We start from the raw sequence: 7,003 nt of genomic DNA, 5'->3' as shown, positions 1-7,003 counted from the left end.
CCCTGACCTGTAAAGTGGAGATTACAACTGCTATTCACAACCTGAGTTCAAGGTCAGGGCTGGACCCTCTGCTCCAGCTCATTCGTCCCCTTCCCAGCCCTCTGCTTACCTCAGGAGCCTGCTTCCTGACCTCCAGGCTTTCCCTTTACCCTGAAGGCGGGTCGCACCCTTGGGAGCTGATCAAAGGGCACACTACTTGGAACTGGCTGCCTTCATTTTTTTATGCCATAGACAGAGGCTCAGGGTTCAGAGCTCCGTGGGAGGCTCAGGGCTACTATTCGGGCTGGCTTGGGGAAGTGGAGAGGAAGGGACTGGGTTCAGAAACTCCTGGAGCAGGAAGAGGGTGCGGCAAGCACAAGCCAGGCTGTCTCTAGCAGTCGTGAGAACTCAAAGCTTGAACCAGGGCACCTAAGGAACCAGGGAAGCAGCAGGCTCTGGTGTGTCAGTAAGAGTGACCAGGGGGTGGTGTGTGCCTGCAGATCCCTCTGCAAGAAGTGGTGGCAGGGACAAAGCAAGGGGGAGAGACAACTTCCCCTATCCCTATCCCTTGGGCTTCTGTACAAATAACAGCTTTGCAAAGGGCACCAGTAGCCGATGTGCACGTCAAGCAAGCAAGGTCTGGGGATGCAGAAAGCCAGCTTCAGGTTTGTGGCCTGGGCAGCCATGCCAAAACCACCCATCAGCTTCAGGAGGCTGGGAAAGGAATCAAAGCATTACTGACCTCTTCCCATGACTCTCTGCTCTTCTTCCTGGTGGTAACCTTGGCTATCACAGCTATAGGTGGGCTTGGGCTACACCCCAACTGGAAAGTCCCTATTGGTGGTGGTGAGAGCTCAGAAACTGCTAGACCTCAAGAGGAATTAAAAACGGCCATTCTTGGGTCCCTAGGCCACTTGGCTGGAGATGGAGTCCTACTGTTCTTTGGCTATGATCTAGGATCTGCTTCCTTTTGGTAAGGCACTCAGGCCTTCTCTATACTCCATTCACATCCCAGGAAGGCTCCCGAATCTCCTTCCCTGTGCCCATCAGAGGTGCCGTCTTCCTTACTTTTCTATTGCTGTGAAGAGACACCTTGATCAAGGCAACTTATAAAAGAAAGCATTCAATTAGGGACTTGCTTACAGCTTAGGCTTTTGAAAACTCAAAGCCCACTCCCAGGTACGTACCTCTTCCAACAATGTCACACCTCTTAATCCTTCCCAGACAGTTCCACCAACTGAGGACCAAACATTCAAATATATGAGTGTATGGGGACCATTCTCATTCAAAGGACCACAGGGACTTAGAGAATCTTAGAAACTATATGACAGGGCTTAGGAGGGAAGACCCCACTCTGAGCTTCCTCTGATCCTGTCCTCCCCAGGCTGTCTGGCCTCTTGGACTTTAGGGAGCCCTAGGCCCATCTCCATACAGACATTTCCTCTTCAGTATCCTCTTGTCCATGCTAGTCCTTCTTGTTTACATGTCTCCCAGTACAAGCTGTCGTCTTGCGCTACCAGGGATCGAACCTAGGACAATATGCACGTTAGGCCAATAAACGCTCAATCAGTGAGCCACAGCCTCAGCCCGAAGAGCTCCCCGATGGCTTCGCCTTGCCAAAGCCAGGAGCAGATTTCAAATCTCTCTGCTTCCCCTGCTGCTGTGGCTGCCCCAAGTCCTCTCTGCAGGCTTTCTTCTTTGAGCACCAGGGAGAGCAATCCCTCCCGCTCTTTTCTCTTAAGGAAGCTTCACAACCTCCTTTGCAAGCCTCACTCTTCCTTTGTCCACAGAGGTTCCCTAGGCTCTTCCCACCGCTTATGTGCTCTCCCCGAAGGCTCCCCTGGCCACTCTGTGACTGCCTGCCTTCATCATAGACCACACACCCACTTACCTGCCACATGCCTCAGTATCTTCAGGCCCCTCAATCAGCAAGGAGTTCTGCCCTTGGTTGCCAGGGCCAGGACTGGAGTCACCCCTGACCCTCCTCTCCCCTCTTCTATAGCCGAGCCCGCCTAGCCTCACTCACTCTAGGTCTTGTCATTTGCTCCCCACCCAACCCCTTTTTCTACTAGCTTCCGTCTGGAAAGTGACCTCAACAGCCTCTAAAGCAGGGCGGTGAGTGGTGGCGCACACCTTTAATCCCAGCACTTGGGAGGCAGAGGCAGGCAGATTTCTGAGTTTGAGGCCAGCCTGGTCTACAAAAGTGAGTTCCAGGACAGCCAGGGCTACACAGAGAAACCCTGTCTAGAAAAACCAAGTCTATCTGGTCTCAGCTACTTCTTCAGTGATTTTTTTTCCAGAGTCCATTCTCTGACTTTGCATCTTTACAGTTTTCTCAGCCTACAACAGTCCTTCTCCACCCCTCACTGCATGCTGCGAATTCCTACACTTTTAGCTCTCTACTTCTTCTGTTTCCTCTAGGAAGTCCTTCCAGACACCCCGACTCCAGTCCATTTAAATTTCCTCTTTGGCAAATTCTATTTGGTTAAGAGAAATTCCTCCTCGGTAAATCGCCTACAGAGAAGTCCAGCCTTAGTCTCCTGATACTAAAGCAAGGACAGTAGTTCCTAGCTGCCTGCACTGTACATCTACGGTCCCACTGCCCAGGAGGGCTAAGGCTAGAAGAACCTCCTCTTTTAAAATGTAATGTTCATAGTAATTGAGATTATCCATCCTGCTGGTTCAGTTTCAGAGAACCTTAAGTGTATCGATGCCGATGAAGAGAGTGGACCCTGGAAAAGTGGCCTGTCAACACCTGTACAGCCTTTCTTCAGAGTCTTGGAAGCTTTAAAACCCAACTCCCCTAACGGTCATTTCAAACTTCTTTGGCCCCAAGATCATCTCTCCACTGAGTTTTTTATTTCACCAAAACAAATCAGAGGCCTTCAGGAAGAAATCCCTGCTTCCTGCCTGTCTCCTCTACCTCCTGCCTTTTCCCCCAAACACAGCATCTCCTAGCAGGCCTGCCCCTTTCCCTCCCTCTTCAGGGAAACATGACTCTTATGGATAAAGACTAGACATCTCTGAGCATAGTCCTGATCTCCATCTTCTAGAAGGCTTTCCTCCATTTTAGTCCTGTCTTTCTTATCTCTCTTCTTTGTATTTTTTTTTTAAAGTTGCCTACATTTTAATGCAATTTATTTATTCATTCTTTCACAACTTGGTACACACATAATATACTAAGGACTTTAAATTTTTTTATTTGAATAAATCTGTTATCATGAAAATATTTCAAGAATGATTGTTCTGAAGCAAGTGACAGCCTTACTATAACTGTAAGAGGAAGCATCGAAGGTAAGCATTTGAAAATGAAAATAATCTCATAAAAATCAATACATAATACCAAAACAATCAAAATGCAACAATATTTACATGAGTATTGTGTTACAGCGCACATCCATGTCTTCCTTGTTGTAAGTTTAAAAAAATCTTGGGATATACAAAATGTTGAGTGCTACCATCCCACCCTCCACCGCCTCAGGAGGCTGCACAGAAAATGAGCCCTTCCATATAGGACCAAAGCAGTTCTGGAGCTGACTCACTTATAAACCACAAGACACCATGATCACATACAAACACAGAAGCGACATACCTGTTTTACCTTTCAACTGAACTGTGGTTCAATTACTTTAAGTAATTGTGGGTGTGTTTTCACAGACTGACAGTCCTAGCCTCTGAAACACTTCAGAGGTGAACGTGTGAGCATGCTATTCTTTCATACAGCAAAAGCCAGCATTTTAATTAAAAATTTTTATTTCTGTGATACAGAATCCCTAGAGTCCAAATAAGGAAAACTCAAAACACTACCAAACCATAGAACAAAACAGTATGTAAAAGAAGTCAAATAATCCTCACTTAATAAATTTATTCCCATCAATCATCAGGTTTCTAATAAGATTACTTTTTTCCAAGTCTCAAGTTCTAATCAATTAATAACCCATTCTTTAAAATAGAATGAAAAACTATGACCAACAGAAGACACACAAGCATTTAGCACGTTGTCAAAATAAAAGGTCTTTGTTAAAAGCTGCCGACATTTCTGTCAATAGTAACCATATGGAGGCCGCTGGTTGTGGCCATACTGTGTGTACTGTTGTTGATAGTAGGGCTCTGGTCTCTGCTGTGGGTAGTTGTTGTTACCCCATGACCGTCCATGCCACTGATTTGACCGATTGTCACTTGGCCATCCTCGTCTGTTATCCCTACCTCTAAATTGTCTGTTGTCTTGCAGCCAGTTGCCTCTATTTCTTTGGTTACCACCAGCTCTGCTATTCCATTCCTCAACAATTGGAGGGGACTCAGGAGGGCGTTTCAAGTATTCCTGGTATTCTTTGTCATCTTTCGTGAATCTGCTTGCAAACATCTCTTCAAAATTTGGAATTTCTTCAGAAGTATCACTCATCTTGAAATTCTGTACAATTTTTAAGATCCTTCATGGGACACGCTGGAGACCTCGGGCGTCCACACCGCCGCACCCCACCCCCTCTTCTTTGTATTTTTAAATATTTCCCTTGCTATTTGCTGTTACTTATTTCTAGTTAACTCTTTAAAAGATTTATTTTTAAAAGTGTGTGTGTGTGTGTGTGTGTGTGTGTGCGTGCGTGCGTGCGTGTGTGTGTGTGTGTGTGTGAATGTTCAGAGGTCTGTGGAGGCCAGAGGTATCACATGCTTCAGAAACTAGGATTACAGATAGTGTGAGCTTCCCAGTGTGGGTCTGGACCTGAGCTTGGGTCCTGTGGAAGAGCAATATACTCTCTTAGCTGATGGATCATCTCCCAGACCCATGATATGGGGGTTTTGGTTGGTCGGTTTAATTTGGTTTTGAGACAGGATCTCAAAAGTCCTGGCTGGCCTGGAACTCAGAGGGATCTGCCTATCTCAAGGGTATGTGCCGCCAGGCTGGAGCTTCTCCTATATTTATAAAGGTGGTACAGGGATGGAGGGAGTAAGATGGCCCAGCAGGTAATTGCATCTGCCACCAAGTCTGACAACCCAAGTTCAGTCTCTGAAACTCACATAGTGAAAGGAGAGAACTGATTCCTCCAAGTTGTTCTCTGATCCCCACAGACATTGTGGCCTGCATACACCTATACACCACACACACATACACACACACACTAAATAAATACAAACATACATATATAATACATACATACATACATATGCACATACGTACATACATATGTACATACATCATACGTATACATACATACATACATACAAAAAAGGAAAGGAGAGAGTGAGAGAAGGAGGTAGGCACACACAAACACACACACACACATAATCAATCAATCAATCAGTTAATCAATCAATCAAAACAAAGGAAGGGGGGAGGAAGCTAAGCACCAGAAGCCTGCAACTCTAGCACCTTGGAGATGGAGCAGGAAGATCAAGAATCCGAGATCATCTCCACCTATGTAGCATTTGAGGCCAGCCTGGGCTTCATGAGATCTTATCTCAGAAAACCAAGAGTGAGCCGATGATGTGAATCAGTTGGTAGAGCATCATGGCATCATGCATGAGACCCTGGGTTCTGTCCCCAGCACCATAGCCATAATCCCAGTCCTCTGGCATTTCAAAGGAGAAGAAGGAAGAAGGGGACAGGAGGAAGAGCAGCTAGGCATGGCAGTGCACACCTATGCTGCCAGCCCCGAGGGAAGACCTTGTCTCTAATTAATTAATTAATTAAAGCACAGCCAGCCATGCTAACACACACTACAATCACATTTCTTAGAAGACTGAAGATCAGGAGCTCAAGAACAGCCTGGGCACCAAATCAAATCAGCTTTCCTAAAGAGATAGATAGATAGATAGATAGATAGATAGATAGAGATAAAATCCAGAGCCAGAAGCAAGCTAGCACTAGCAGGGCTGGTAGGGCTTACCCCAAAAAGGGATGACCTGAAATTGGTCCCCAGGACCCACAGAGGAAGGAGAAAGCCAACACACAAGTTAGTTCCACCTTGTGATGTAGCACACATGCCAGGTTTCTCAGTGTAGCCCTGGCTGACCTGGAACCTACAGAGATCCTCAGTCCTCTGTCTCTTGAGTGCTGGGATTAAATGTGTGTGCCACCGTAAGGCTTTATTTTTATTCTCTCTCTATATGAGGGTTTTTCATGCATGTATATCTGTGTACCGTGTGTGTGTGTGTGTGTGTGTGTGTGTGTGTGTGTGTGTGTGTGTGTTTGGTAACCTTGGAAGTCCAAGGAGGGTATTGGATCCCCTGGAACTGGAGTTATACAGTTGTACCCACTACATGGATACTGGGAACCAAACCTAGGTCCCATCAGTTGCTCTCTTCAAAGAGCTGCCTACCCTGTTCTGACCCTAGCACCTCACCTCCCAGCTCTGGTTTCTGCAGGAAGCTGCTCTCCGGAGGTGAAGGAGAAGCCCTGTGGTACCAGCCAGGATGTTTGTGGATGTCTTCTTCCCTTCTACACTCTGAAAGAGCCTCCTTCCACTGTTAAAAGGGGAACCCTGTCACATGCCTGTCTGTGCCAATGAGTCACGTGCCCCATTATAATGGCCTCTTGACTATTTCCCTGTTGGGGAAGCTACCACTAGTGTAGAAACTTGTAAGTGCAAACATCGTTCTGAGAGTCAGGCATTTGAGCAAGACCTGTTGTGTGTGTAAGAAGGGGTGGGGGAGTGTTGTCTCAAGAAGATGTGCTGACAGGCGAGATGCGGTCATTTGATGGTTTTCTTGGTGCTGGAAGACTTAGACTTAGCGCCATGCCTTCTGTGTCACACACTATTGCCTGAAGCTTTAGTTCCTTGCTGTGGAGGCCTCACCTCACCATGGAATTGCTTCTGTCTCCTTTAGAGTAAGCAAGGAGGAACATCTGATCCTATGAGTCATTGCTTACTGCCTTTGGGGAAAAGGGGCTTCTGAGACAGATGTCCATCTTATATCCTTTACTGTCTGGTTCTGTGTAGCAACTTGAAACAAGCTAGAGTCATCAGAGAGGAAGGAGCTTCAGTTGAGGAAATGCCTCCAAGAGATCCAGCTGTAAGGCATTTTC

General features: G+C 46.5%; 1 pseudogene; it reads right to left on the bottom strand.

The window, feature by feature from the left end:
- Positions 3,092–4,461, bottom strand: Gm9830 (predicted gene 9830; annotated as a pseudogene).

Source organism: Mus musculus, chromosome 9 (assembly GCF_000001635.26).
Source record: "Mus musculus strain C57BL/6J chromosome 9, GRCm38.p6 C57BL/6J".
NCBI lineage: Eukaryota > Metazoa > Chordata > Mammalia > Rodentia > Muridae > Mus > Mus musculus.
The sequence above is the reverse complement of the archived record's forward strand: the minus strand, read 5'-3'. Positions and strand labels throughout refer to the sequence as shown.